Genomic DNA, 12,648 nt, shown 5'->3' with positions numbered 1-12,648 from the left:
ATCACCCTCTACACACCTGGGATTTGCACGAAATTTTATAGATAGGGCTACAACTTTTGTTCCCATGACCCTCGCATATTCCTTAGTATTCACTATCAATACATTGCTCGAATCCATATTAGAGAAATCGAAGATTTCTGAAAGGGGTACCGTTTTGGTGAATTGGAGATTTCACTAATTTCTCCGAAATGTATTACCCTCGTGTTCAACTCGTTCGATATTTTTCCACTAGAGATCTCATGGGTAAATTAATCTATTGGAGTCAAAACGGAGCCTTAAGTCATCATTTCAAAAAAAATTCCCCTTTTTGATGGCAATTTTCGCAAGTTTTTTCCTTATATTCGTACATCTCTCAGTATTTTGTCTGTATCACCCTCTACACGCCTCGGATTTGCACGAAATTTTATACATAGGGCTACAGATTTTGTGCCCATGTCCCTGGCATATTCCTTAGTATTCACTATCAATACATTGCTCGAATCCATATTAGAGAAATCGAAGATTTCTGAAAGGGGTACCCCTTTGGTGAATTGGAGATTTCACTAATTTCTCCGAAATGTATTACCCTCGTGTTCAACTCGTTCGATATTTTTCCCCAAGAGATCTCAGAGGTAAATGCATATATTGGAGTCGAAACGGAGCCTTAAGTCAACATTTTAAAAAAGATTCCCCATTTCGATGGCAATTTTCGCAAGTTTTTTTCCTTATATTCGTACATCTCTCAGTATTTTGGCCTTATCACCCTCTACACACCTCGGATTTGCACGAAATTTTATACATAGAACCCTAAGACTTAGGGCTTCGTCTTTTATGCCCATGACCCTAGCATATTCTTTAGTATTCACTATCAAAACATTGTTCTAATCCATAATTGAGATATCGAAGATTTCTGAAAGGGGTACCCCTTTGGTGAATTGGAGATTTCACTAATTCTCTGAAATGTATTACCCTCGTGTTCAATTCGTTCGATATTTTTCCCCAAGAGATCTCATGGGTAAATTAATCTATAAGAGTCAAAATGGAGCCTTAAGTCAACATTTTAAAAAAAATTCCCCATTTTGATGGCAATTTTCGCAAGTTTTTTTCCTTATATTCGTACATCTCTCAGTATTTTGACTGTATCACCCTCTACACACCTCGGATTTGCACGAAATTTTATACATAGAACCCTAAGACTTAGGGCTACGTCTTTTATGCCCATGACCCTAGCATATTCTTTAGTATTCACTATCAAAACATTGTTCTAATCCATAATTGAGAAATCGAAGATTTCTGAAAGGGGTACCCCTTTGGTGAATTGGAGATTTCACTAATTTCTCTGAAATATATTACCCTCGTGTTCAACTCGTTCGATATTTTTCCCCAAGAGATCTCATGGGTAAATTAATCTATAGGAGTCAAAACGGAGCCTTAAGTCAACATTTAAAAAAAAATTCCACTTTTTGATGTCAATTTTCGTAAGTTTTTTCCTTATATTCGTACATCTCTCAGTCTTTTGACCGTATCACCCTCTACACAACTCGGATTTGCACGAAATTTTATACATAGAACCCTAAGACATAGGGCTACAACTTTTGTGCCCATGACCCTCGCTTATTCGTTAGTATTCACTATCAAAACATTGTTCTAATCCATATTGGAGAAATCGAAGATTTCTAAAAGGGGTACCCCTTTGGTGAATTGGAGATTTCACTAATTTCTCTGAAATGTATTACCCTCGTGTTCAACTCGTTCGATATATTTCCCCAAGAGAACTCATGTGAAAATTAATCTTTTGGAGTCAAAACGGAGCCTTAAGTCAACATTTAAAGAAAAACTCCCCTTTTTGATGACAATTTTCTCAAGTTTTTTCCTTATATTCGTACATCTCTCAGTATTTTGTCTGTATCACCCTCTACACGCCTTAGATTTGCACGAAATTTTATACATAGGGCTACAACTTTTGTGCCCATGACCCTCGCATATTCCTTAGTATTCACAATCAATACATTGCTCGAATCCATATTAGAGAAATCGAAGATTTCTGAAAGTGGTACCCCTTTGGAGAATTGGAGAATTCACTAATTTCTCCGAAAGGTATTACCCTCGTGTTCAACTCGTTCGATATTTTTCCCCAAGAGAACTCATGGGTAAATTAATCCATTGGAGTCAAAACGGAGCCTTAAGTCATCATTTAAAAAAAAAATCCCCTTTTTGATGATAATTTTCGCAAGTTTTTCCTTATATTCGTACATTCTCATTATTTTGTCTGTATCACCCTCAACATGCCTCAGATTTGCACGAAATATTATACATGGGGCTACAACTTTTGATCCCATGACCCTCGCATATTCTTTAGTATTCACTATCAATACATTGCTCGAATCCTTATTACAGAAATCAAAGATTTCTGAAAGGGGTACCCCTTTGGTGAATTGGAGATCTCACTACTTTCTCCGAAATGTATTACCCTCGTGTTCAACTCGTTCGATATTTTTCCCCAAGAAATCTCATTGGTAAATGAATCTATTGGTGTCAAAACGGAGCCTTAAGTCAACATTTCAAAAAAAATTCCCCTTTTTGATGGCAATTTTCGCAAGTTTTTTCCTTATATTCGTACATCTCTCAGAATTTTTACTGTATCACCCTGTACACAACTTGGATTTGCACGAAATTTTACACATAGAACCCTAAGACATAGGGCTACAACTTTTATGCTCATGACCCTCGCATATTCCTTAGTATTCACTATCAATACATTGCTCGAATCCATATTAGTGAAATCGAAGATTTTTGAAAGGGGTACCCCTTTGGTGAATTGGAGATTTCACTAATTTCTCCGAAATGTATTACCCTCGTGTTCAACTCGTTCGATATTTTTCCACAAGAGATCTCATGGGTAAATTAATCTATTGGAGTCAAAACGGAGCCTTAAGTCATCATTTCAAAAAAAATTCCCCTTTTTGATGGCAATTTTCGCAAGTTTTTTCCTTATATTCGTACATCTCTCAGTATTTTGTCTGTATCACCCTCTACACGCCTCGGATTTGCACGAAATTTTATACATAGGGCTACAGATTTATTTCCCATGACCCTCGCATATTCCTTAGTATTCACTATCAATACATTGCTCGAATCCATATTAGAGAAATCGAAGATTTCTGAAAGGGGTACCCCTTTGGTGAATTGGAGATTTCACTAATTTCTCTGAAATGTTTTACCCTCGAGTTCAACTCGTTCAATATTTTTCCCCAAGATATCTCAGGGGTAAATGCATATATTGGAGTCGAAACGGAGCCTTAAGTCAACATTTTAAAAAAAATTCCCCATTTTGATGGCAATTTTCGCAAGTTTTTTTCCTTATATTCGTACATCTCTCAGTATGTTGACTGTATCACCCTCTACACACCTCGGATTTGCACGAAATTTTATACATAGAACCCTAAGACATAGGGCTACAACTTTTGTGCCCATGACCCTCGCATATTCGTTAGTATTCACTATCAAAACATTGTTCTAATCCATATTGGAGAAATCGAAGATTTCTAAAAGGGGTACCCCTTTGGTGAATTGGAGATTTCACTAATTTCTCCGAAATGTATTACCCTCGTGTTCAACTCGTTCGATATATTTCCCCAATTGAACTCATGTGAAAATTAATCTTTTGGAGTCAAACGGAGCCTTAAGTCAACATTTAAAGAAAAATTCCCCTTTTTGATGACAATTTTCTCAAGTTTTTTCCTTATATTCGTACATCTCTCAGTATTTTGTCTGTATCACCCTCTACACGCCATAGATTTGCACGAAATTTTATACATAGGGCTACAACTTTTGTGCCCATGACCCTCGCATATTCCTTAGGATTCACAATCTATACATTGCTCGAATCCTTATTAGAGAAATCGAAGATTTTGAAAGGGGTACCCCTTTGGAGAATTGGAGAATTCACTAATTTCTCCGAAAGGTATTACCCTCGTGTTCAACTCGTTCGATATTTTTCCCCAAGAGAACTCATGGGTAAATTAATCCATTGGAGTCAAAACGGAGCCTTAAGTCATCATTTAAAAAAAAAATCCCCTTTTTGATGACTATTTTCGCAAGTTTTTCCTTATATTCGTACATTCTCAGTATTTTGTCTGTATCACCCTCTACACGCCTTAGATTTGCACGAAATTTTATACATAGGGCTACAACTTTTGTGCCCATGACCCTCGCATATTCCTTAGTATTCACAATCAATACATTGCTCGAATCCATATTAGAGAAATCGAAGATTTCTGAAAGTGGTACCCCTTTGGAGAATTGGAGAATTCACTAATTTCTCCGAAAGGTATTACCCTCGTGTTCAACTCGTTCGATATTTTTCCCCAAGAGAACTCATGGGTAAATGAATCCATTGGAGTCAAAACGGAGCCTTAAGTCATCATTTAAAAAAAAAATCCCCTTTTTGATGACAATTTTCGCAAGTTTTTCCTTATATTCGTACATTCTCATTATTTTGTCTGTATCACCCTCAACATGCCTCAGATTTGCACGAAATATTATACATAGGGCTACAACTTTTGATCCCATGACCCTCGCATATTCCTTAGTATTCACTATCAATACATTGCTCGAATCCTTATTACAGAAATCGAAGATTTCTGAAAGGGGTACCCCTTTGGTGAATTGGAGATCTCACTACTTTCTCCGAAATGTATTACCCTCGTGTTCAACTCGTTCGATTTTTTTCCCCAAGAAATCTCATTGGTAAATGAATCTATTGGAGTCGAAACGGAGCCTTAAGTCAACATGTCAAAAAAAATTCCCCTTTTTGATGGCAATTTTCGCAAGTTTTTTGGTTATATTCGTACATCTCTCAGTATTTTGACTGTATCAACCTCTACACACATCGGATTTGCACGAAATTTTATAAACAGGGCTACAACTTTTGTGCCCATGACCCTCGCTTATTCGTTAGTTTTCACTAATTGGAGATTTCACTAATTTCTCCGAAATGTATTACCCTCGTGTTCAACTCGTTCGATATTTTTCCACAGGAGATCTCATGGGTAAATTAATCTATAGGAGTCAAAACGGAGACTTAAGTCAACTTTTCAAAAAATATTCCCCTTTTTTATGGCAATTTTCTCAAGTTTTTTCCTTATATTCGTACTTCTCTCAGTATTTTGTCTGTATCACCATCTACACGCCTTAGATTTGCACGAAATTTTATACATAGGGCTACAACTTTTGTGCCCATGACAATCGCATATTCCTTAGTATTCACTATCAATACATTGCTCGAATCCATATTAGAGAAATCGGAGATTTCTGAAAGGGGTACCCCTTTGGTGAATTGGAGATTTCACTAATTTCACCGAAATGTATTACCCTCGTGTTCAACTCGTTTGATATTTTTCCCCAAGAGATCTCATGGGTAAATGAATATATTGGAGTCGAAACGGAGCCTTAAGTCAACATTTCCAAAAAAATTCCCCTTTTGATGGCTATTTTCGTAAGTTTTTTCGTTATATTCGTACATCTCTCAGTATTTTAACTGTATCACCCTCTACACACTTCGGATATGCACGAAGTTTTATTCATAGATCCCTAAGACATAGGGCTACAACGTTTGTGCCCATGACCCTCCTATATTCTTTAGTTTTCACAATCAAAACATTGTTCTAATCCATATTAGAGAAATCGAAGTTTTCTGAAAGGGGTACACCTTTGGTGAATTGGAGATTTCACTAATTTCTCCGAAATGTATTGCCCTCGTGTTCAACTCGTTCGATATTTTTCCCCAAGAGATCTCATGGGTAAATGAATATATTGGAGTCGAAACGGAGCCTTATGTCAACATTTAAAAAAAAATTCCCCTTTTTGATGGCAATTTTCGCAAGTTTTTTCCTTATATTCGTACATCTCTCAGTATATTGACTGTATCAACCTCTACACACATCGGATTTGCACGAAATTTTATAAACAGGGCTACAACTTTTGTGCCCATGTCCCTCGCTTATTCGTTAGTTTTCACTAATTGGAGATTTCACTAATTTCTCCGAAATGTATTACCCTCGTCTTCAACTCGTTCGATATTTTTCCACAGGAGATCTCATGGGTAAATTAATCTATAGGAGTCAAAACGGGGACTTAAGTCAACATTTCAAAAAATATTCGTACTTCTCTAAGTATTTTGTCTGTATCACCATATACACGCCTTAGATTTGCACGAAATTTTATACATAGTTCTACAACTTTTGTGCCCATGACCCTCGCATATTCCTTAGTATTCACTATCAATACATTGCTCGAATCCATATTAGTGAAATCGAAGATTTCTGAAAGGGGTACCCCTTTGGTGAATTGGAGATTTCACTAATTTCTCCGAAATGTATTACCCTCGTGTTCAACTCGTTCGATATTTTTCCACAAGAGATCTCATGGGTAAATTAATCTATTGGAGTCAAAACGGAGCCTTAAGTCATCATTTAAAAAAAAATTCCCCTTTTTGATGGCAATTTTCGCAAGTTTTTTCCTTATATTCGTACAACTCTCAGTATTTTGTCTGTATCACCCTCTACACGCCTCGGATTTGCACGAAATTTTATACATAGGGCTACAGATTTTGTTCCCATGACCCTCGCATATTCCTTAGTATTCACTATCAATACATTGCTCGAATCCATATTAGAGAAATCGAAGATTTCTGAAAGGGGTACCCCTTTGGTGAATTGGAGATTTCACTAATTTCTCCGAAATGTTTTACCCTCGTGTTCAACTCGTTCGATATTTTTCCCCAAGATATCTCAGGGGTAAATGCATATATTGGAGTCGAAACGGAGCCTTAAGTCAACATTTTAAAAAAAATTCCCCATTTTGATGGCAATTTTCGCAAGTTTTTTTCCTTATATTCGTACATCTCTCAGTATTTTGACTGTATCATCCTCTACACACCTCGGATTTGCACGAAATTTTATACATAGAACCCTAAGACTTAGGGCTACGTCTTTTATGCCCATGACCCTAGCATATTATTTAGTATTCACTATCAAAACATTGTTCTAATCCATAATTGAGATATCGAAGATTTCTAAAAGGGGTACCCCTTTGGTGAATTGGAGATTTCACTAATTTCTCTGAAATATATTACCCTCGTGTTCAACTCGTTCGATATTTTTCCCCAAGAGATCTCATGGGTAAATTAATCTATAGGAGTCAAAACGGAGCCTTAAGTCAACATTTAAAAAAAAATTCCCCTTTTTGATGTCAATTTTCGTAAGTTTTTTCCTTATATTCGTACATCTCTCAGTATTTTGACCGTATCACCCTCTACACAACTCGGATTTGCACGAAATTTTAAACATAGAACCCTAAGACATAGGACTACAACTTTTGTGCCCATGACCCTCGTATATTTGTTAGTATTCACTATCAAAACATTGTTCTAATCCATATTGGAGAAATCGAAGATTTCTAAAAAGGGTACCCCTTTGGTGAATTGGAGATTTCACTAATTTCTCCGAAATGTATTACCCTCGTGTTCAACTCGTTCGATATATTTCCCCAAGAGAACTCATGCGAAAATTAATCTTTTGGAGTCAAAACGGAGCCTTAAGTCATCATTTAAAAAAAAAATCCCCTTTTTGATGACAATTTTCGCAAGTTTTTCCTTATATTCGTACATTCTCAGTATTTTGTCTGTATCACCCTCAACATGCCTCAGATTTGCACGAAATATTATACATAGGGCTACAACTTTTGTTCCCATGACCCTCGCATATTCTTTAGTATTCACTATCAATATATTGCTCGAATCCTTATTACAGAAATCGAAGATTTCTGAAAGGGGTACCCCTTTGGTGAATTGGAGATCTCACTACTTTCTCCGAAATGTATTACCCTCGTGTTCAACTCGTTCGATTTTTTTCCCCAAGAAATCTCATTGGTAAATGAATCTATTGGAGTCGAAACGGAGCCTTAAGTCAACATTTCAAAAAAAATTCCCCTTTTTGATGGCAATTTTCTCAAGTTTTTTCCTTATATTCGTACATCTCTCAGTATTTTGACTGTATCACTCTCTACACAACATCGATTTGCACGAAGTTTTATACATAGAACCCTAAGATATAGGTCTACAACTTTTGTACCCATGACCCTCGTATATTCATTAGTATTCACTATGAAAACATTGTTCTAATCCATATTAGAGAAATCGAAGATTTCTGAAAGGGGTACCCCTTTGGTGAATTGGAGATTTCACTAATTTCTCCAAAATGTGTTACCCTCGTGTTCGACTCGTTCGATATTTTTCCCCAAGAGATCTCATGGGTAAATGAATATATTGGAGTCGAATTGGAGCCTTAAGTCAACATTTCAAAAAAAATTCCCATTTTTATTGGCAATTTTCGTAAGTTTTTTCCTTATATTCGTACATCTCTCAGTATTTTGACTGTACAACCCTCTACACACCTCGGATTTGCACAAAGTTTTATACATAGATCCCTAAGACATAGGGCTACCATTTTTGTGGCCATGACCCTCCTATATTCTTTAGTATTCACTATCAAAACATTGTTCTAATCCATATTAGAGAAATCGTAGATTTTTGAAAGGGGTACACCTTTGGTGAATTGGAGATTTCACTAATTTGTCCGAAATGTATTACCCTCGTGTTCAACTCGTTCAATATTTTTCCCCAAGAGATCTCATGGGTAAATGAATATATAGTAGTCGAAACGGAGCCTTAAGACAACATTTCAAAAAAAATTCCCCTTTTTGATTGCAATTTTCGCAAGTTTTTTCCTTATATTGGTATATCTCTCAGCGTTTTGACTGTATCACCCTCTACACACCTCAGATTTGCACGAAATTTTATACACAGGGCTACGACTTTTGTTCCCATGACCCTCGCATATTCGTTAGTATTCACTATCAAAACATTGTTCTAATCCATATTAGAGAAATCGAAGATTTCTGAAAGCCGTTCCCCTTTGGTGAATTGGAGATTTCACTAATTTCTCCGAAATGTATTACCCTCGTGTTCAACTCGTTCAATATTTTTCCCCAAGAGATCTCATGGGTAAATGAATATATTGGAGTCGAAACGGAGCCTTAAGTCAACATTTCAAAAAAAATTCCCCGTTTTGATGGCAATTTTCTTAAGTTTTTTCCTTATATTCGTACATCTCTCAGTATTTTGACTGTATCATCCTCTACACACCTCCGATTTGCTCGAAGTTTTATACATAGAACCCTAAGACATAGGGCTACAACTTTTGTGCCCATGACCCTCGAATATTCTTTAGAATTCACTATCAAAACAATGTTCTAATCCATATTAGAGAAATCGAAGATTTCTGAAAGGGGTACCCCTATGGTGAATTGGAGATTTCACTAATTTCTCTGAAATGTATTACCCTCGTGTTCAACTCGTTCGATATTTTCCCCCAAGAGATCTCATGGGTAAATGAATATATTGGAGTCGAAACGGAGCCTTAAGTCAACATTTCAAAAAAAAATTTCCCTTTTTGATGGTAATTTTCGCATCTTTTTTCCTTATAATCGTACATGTTTCATTATTTTGACTGTATCACCCTCTACACACCTCCGATTCGCACAAAGTTTTATGCATTGAATCCTAAGACAAAGGGCTACAACTTTTGTGCCCATGACCCACGAATATTCTTTAGAATTCACTATCAAAACAATGTTCTAATCCATATTAGAGAAATCGAAGATTTCTCAAATGGGTACCCCTTTGGTTAATTGGAGATTTCACTAATTTCTTTGAAATGTATTACCCTCGTGTTCAACTCGTTCGATATTTTTCCCCAAGAGATCTCATGGGTAAATGAATATATTGGAGTCGAAACGGAGCCTTAAGTCAACATTTAAAAAAAAATACCCCTTTTTGATGGCAATTTTCTCAAGTTTTTTCCTAATATTCGTACATCTCTCAGTATTTTGACTGTATCACCCTCTAAAAACCTCTGATTTGCACGACATTTTATACATAGAACCCTAAGACATAGGGATACAACTTTTGTGCCCATGACCCTTGCATATTCTTTAGTATTCACTATTAAAACATTGTTCTAATCCATATTAGAGAAATCGAAGATTTTTTAAAGTGGTACCCCTTTGGTGAATTGGAGATTTCTATAATTTCTCCGAAATGTATTACCCTCGTGTTCAACTCGTTCGATATTTTTCCCCAAGAGATCTCATGGGGAAATGAATATGTTGGAGTCGAAACGGAGCCTTAAGTCAACATTTCAAAAAAAATTCCCCTTTTTGATGGCAATTTTCGTAAGTTTTTTCATTATATTCGTACAACTCTCAGTATTTTGACGGTATCACCCTCTACACACCTCGGATTTGCACGAAGTATTATACATTGAACCCTAAGACATAGGGCTACAACGTTTGTTCCCATGACCCTCGCATATTCCTTAGTGTTAACTATGAAAACATTGTTCTAATCCATATTAGAGAATACGAAGATTTCTGAATGTCGTACCCCTTGGGTTAATAGGAGATTTCTCTAATTTCTCCGAAATGTATTACCCTCGTGTTCAACTCATTCAATATTTTTCCCCAAGAGATCTCAAGGGTAAATGAATATATTGGAGTCGAAACAGAGCCTTAAGTCAACATTTCAAAAAAAATTCCCCTTTTTGATTGCTATTTTCGTAAGTTTATTCGTTATATTCGTACATCTCTCAGTATTTTGACAGTATCACCCTCTACACACCTCGGATTTGCACGAAGTATTATACATAGAACCCTAAGACATAGGGCTACAACGTTTGTGCCCATGACCCTCCTATATTCTTTAGTATTCACTATCAAAACATTGTTCTAATCCATATTAGAGAATTCAAAGATTTCTGAAAGGGGTACACCTTTGGTGAATTGGCGATTTCACTAATTTCTCCGAAATGTATTACCCTCGTGTTCAACTCGTTCGATATTTATCCCCAAGAGATCTCATGGGTAAATTAACCTATTGGAGTTAAAACGGAGCCTTAAGTCAACAATTCAAAAAAAATTCCCCTTTTTGATGGCAATTTTCGCAAGTTTTTTCCTTATATTCGTACTTCTCTCAGCATTTTGTCTGTATCACCCACTGCACGCCTCAGATTTGCACGAAATTTTATAAATAGGGCTACAACTTTTGTGCCCATGACCCTCGCATATTCATTAATATTCACTATGAATACATTGCTCGAATCCATATTAGAGAAATCGAAGATTTCTGAAAGGGGTACCCCTTTGGTGAATTGGAGATTTCACTAATTTCTCCGAAATGTATTACCCTCGTGTTCAACTCTTTTGATATTTTTCCCCAAGAGATCTCATAGGTAAATGAATATATTGGCGTCAAAACGGAGCCTTAAGTCAACATTTCAAAAAAAATTCCCCTTTTTGATTGCAATTTTCGTAAGTTTTTTCCTTATATTCGTACATCTCTCAGTATTTTGACTGTATCATCCTCTACACACCTCCGATTTGCTCGAAGTTTTATACATAGAACCCTAAGACATAGGGCTACAACTTTTGTGCCCATGACCCTCGAATATTCTTTAGAATTCACTATCAAAACAATGTTCTAATCCATATTAGAGAAATCGAAGATTTCTGAAAGGGGTACCCCTATGGTGAATTGGAGATTTCACTAATTTCTCTGAAATGTATTACCCTCGTGTTCAACTCGTTCGATATTTTCCCCCAAGAGATCTCATGGGTAAATGAATATATTGGAGTCGAAACGGAGCCTTAAGTCAACATTTCAAAAAAAAATTCCCCTTTTTGATGGTAATTTTCGCATCTTTTTTCCTTATAATCGTACATGTTTCATTATTTTGACTGTATCACCCTCTACACACCTCCGATTCGCACAAAGTTTTATGCATTGAATCCTAAGACAAAGGGCTACAACTTTTGTGCCCATGACCCACGAATATTCTTTAGAATTCACTATCAAAACAATGTTCTAATCCATATTAGAGAAATCGAAGATTTCTCAAATGGGTACCCCTTTGGTTAATTGGAGATTTCACTAATTTCTTTGAAATGTATTACCCTCGTGTTCAACTCGTTCGATATTTTTCCCCAAGAGATCTCATGGGTAAATGAATATATTGGAGTCGAAACGGAGCCTTAAGTCAACATTTAAAAAAAAATACCCCTTTTTGATGGCAATTTTCTCAAGTTTTTTCCTAATATTCGTACATCTCTCAGTATTTTGACTGTATCACCCTCTAAAAACCTCTGATTTGCACGACATTTTATACATAGAACCCTAAGACATAGGGATACAACTTTTGTGCCCATGACCCTTGCATATTCTTTAGTATTCACTATTAAAACATTGTTCTAATCCATATTAGAGAAATCGAAGATTTTTTAAAGTGGTACCCCTTTGGTGAATTGGAGATTTCTATAATTTCTCCGAAATGTATTACCCTCGTGTTCAACTCGTTCGATATTTTTCCCCAAGAGATCTCATGGGGAAATGAATATGTTGGAGTCGAAACGGAGCCTTAAGTCAACATTTCAAAAAAAATTCCCCTTTTTGATGGCAATTTTCGTAAGTTTTTTCATTATATTCGTACAACTCTCAGTATTTTGACGGTATCACCCTCTACACACCTCGGATTTGCACGAAGTATTATACATTGA

Source organism: Humulus lupulus, chromosome X (genome assembly GCF_963169125.1).
Source record: "Humulus lupulus chromosome X, drHumLupu1.1, whole genome shotgun sequence".
In the NCBI taxonomy this organism is placed as follows: domain Eukaryota; kingdom Viridiplantae; phylum Streptophyta; class Magnoliopsida; order Rosales; family Cannabaceae; genus Humulus; species Humulus lupulus.
This window is presented reverse-complemented; position numbering follows the sequence as displayed.